This window comes from Odocoileus virginianus, chromosome 1 (assembly GCF_023699985.2).
Source record: "Odocoileus virginianus isolate 20LAN1187 ecotype Illinois chromosome 1, Ovbor_1.2, whole genome shotgun sequence".
Lineage (NCBI taxonomy): Eukaryota > Metazoa > Chordata > Mammalia > Artiodactyla > Cervidae > Odocoileus > Odocoileus virginianus.
Genome location: NC_069674.1, coordinates 75,420,390 through 75,422,745, shown reverse-complemented (window position 1 = coordinate 75,422,745; position 2,356 = coordinate 75,420,390). Strand labels below are relative to the sequence as shown.

The 2,356-nt window shown below is 33.3% G+C and overlaps 1 non-coding gene across 1 annotated transcript; it reads left to right on the top strand.

Moving 5' to 3' along the window:
* The first annotated feature begins 1,975 nt into the window (after positions 1–1,975).
* On the top strand, positions 1,976–2,077 carry LOC139036616 (U6 spliceosomal RNA). Its single transcript, XR_011489438.1, has one exon. It is a non-coding gene; the product is annotated as a U6 spliceosomal RNA (small nuclear RNA).
* Positions 2,078–2,356: the final 279 nt, after the last annotated feature.

Sequence of the window (2,356 nt, the reverse complement as noted above, 5' to 3'; positions counted from 1 at the left end):
AGTTGTGTCCAACTCTTTATGACCCCATTTACTGCAGCACACCAGGCTCCTCTGTCCAGGGGGATTCTCCAGGCAAGAATACTGGAGTGGATTGCCATGCCCTCCTTCAGGGAATCTTCCCAACACAGGGATAGAACCTAGGTCTCTCACAGTACAGGAAGATTCTTTACCATTGAATCACCAGGGAGTATATATATATATATATATATACACACACTCATACATAAATATATACAATTAGATGTCAGTATATGTAACTTATGGGCCTCCCCAGTGGTAACAGAAGTAAAGAAACTGCTGCCGTTGGAGGAGACATAAGGCATGTAGTTTGGATCCCTGGGTGGGGATGATCCCCTAGAGGAGGGCATGGCAACCTACTCTAGTGTTCTTCCTTGGAGAGTACCATGAACTGAGGAGTCTGGTGGGCTACAGGCCATAGAGCCACACAGAGTCAGACACAACTGAAGCAACTTAGTATGCTGCCTTTATAATTGATATATATGTGTACATATGATATATATGAAAGCTTGATACATTTAAAAACTGTGTGGTTTAAAATTTAGCTCAAATTTTAATTTGAAAATTAAATTGATATTTGATCACCGGAAAGGGTAATTACATAATTATGACACAAGTTTAGTTAAAAATCACCTTCTTTATGTATAAACAGTACAAGAAATGCTTGTTAGTTCCAATGGTCTATAATATAGACAATTGTAAGCTTAAGTAAAAGCAACGTTCCTTATTGATCCTCTGTGATGTTCTGTAAACTTTGTCTTCACATATCTTTAACAGGCAATTTACTCTTCTCTTCAAAGCTAAGTAAAAGGTTTAAAGACCCAAACCTACTTAAGTAAATTTTTTTAAAAAATTAAAAAATAATATAACTAAAGAAAAATGAGAACAGCTTCTATTGATCTCTTCAGTATTGTTAAATGTGGGTTTAGTCCCACATGGAAGGAACTGTTTTAATCAAAATATTTAAGACTATCTGCTGAGGACAGCTTAAATGCCCTTGGTATGCATTTTATAAAACTTACCAAATTAAGTATCAAAATGTGTGCAAAAATTTGAAAACAACTTTCAAAGTCTTAAAATATTTGTGTAACATATTTAATGATCATATTTCAAAGTTTTCTCTTTTTTCCATCTTTTGGATATAGTGTTTTTATCAAATCTATAAAGAAATATTTGACATATCAGGATGGTATGTTGTTTAAAATAATGATATATCAAATTTATAACCTTGGCAACTCAATTTCCTAAATATGGTTGCATGTAAAAATATGAACTAGAAACATTATTCCAAGAATGTGACAGCAACAAGATTCTTCCAACATAGATTACCGACTTTACAATCCTTAATGTATTTTAGCTCTGTCTCCATTCCATGTAACCTACCCTTCATTTTCTTCCTAAGGACTCAACATTAAACATACAGTTTTAATAAATGGCATCTGTTTTTCCTTTTTCCTCTCAGTTTCATAAAGACTTCTAGGCTTATGAAATATGAACAAACCTAGGAACTAAAGATCAAAACCATAAAATGTTATAATACTAATAGTTATCAATTTTAATAGTTTAATCACCATTTGGAACAATGTACAAAAAATTACTTTTCTAAAGAAAGAAGAGAAATTTTACTTTATTCAACTTTAAAACTACACAATATATTTTTTTGAAGTTTAATCAAAATAGCCTAGAACACTCCCTCTGGCATTGTTTGATTTAAATAATCTTTGATCAGTATTTATCTTAATAATAAATATATACACCAACATATAAAACTATATTACAGAAATGGAGAGAGCAATAGATATGTTAACCAATTAACGAATGTTTTCAATGATTACTTTATATAGTCTAAATGCCATGTTTCATCTACTCTTAAGGTCAAGATGTTCTTTTCACATTTAAAAATCTCTGAAATCAGAATGGGTCCTAAAATGACTCATCAGGAAGCAGTTGTGACAGAGTTGTCATTGCCTGCCCATGTGAATCAAAACAAGCAGAGAGAAGATTAGCATGGCCCCTGTGCAAGGATGACACACAGATTTGTGAAGTGTTCCACATTTACTGAACTACCACATGACCCTGCAATCAGAATCCTGGGCATACACCTGGAGAAAAACATGCCACAAAAAGATCCATGCACCCTCATGTTCACTGCAGCACAGCTTACAATAACTAAGACATGGAAGCAATCTAAATGTCCATCAACAGAGGAATGGATAAAGAGGATATGGTACATATATACAATGGGATATTATATAGCCCCTGAAAAGAATGAAATGATCTCATTTATAACAACACAGATGGACCTAGAGGTTGTCATACTGAATGATTTAAGTAAGAC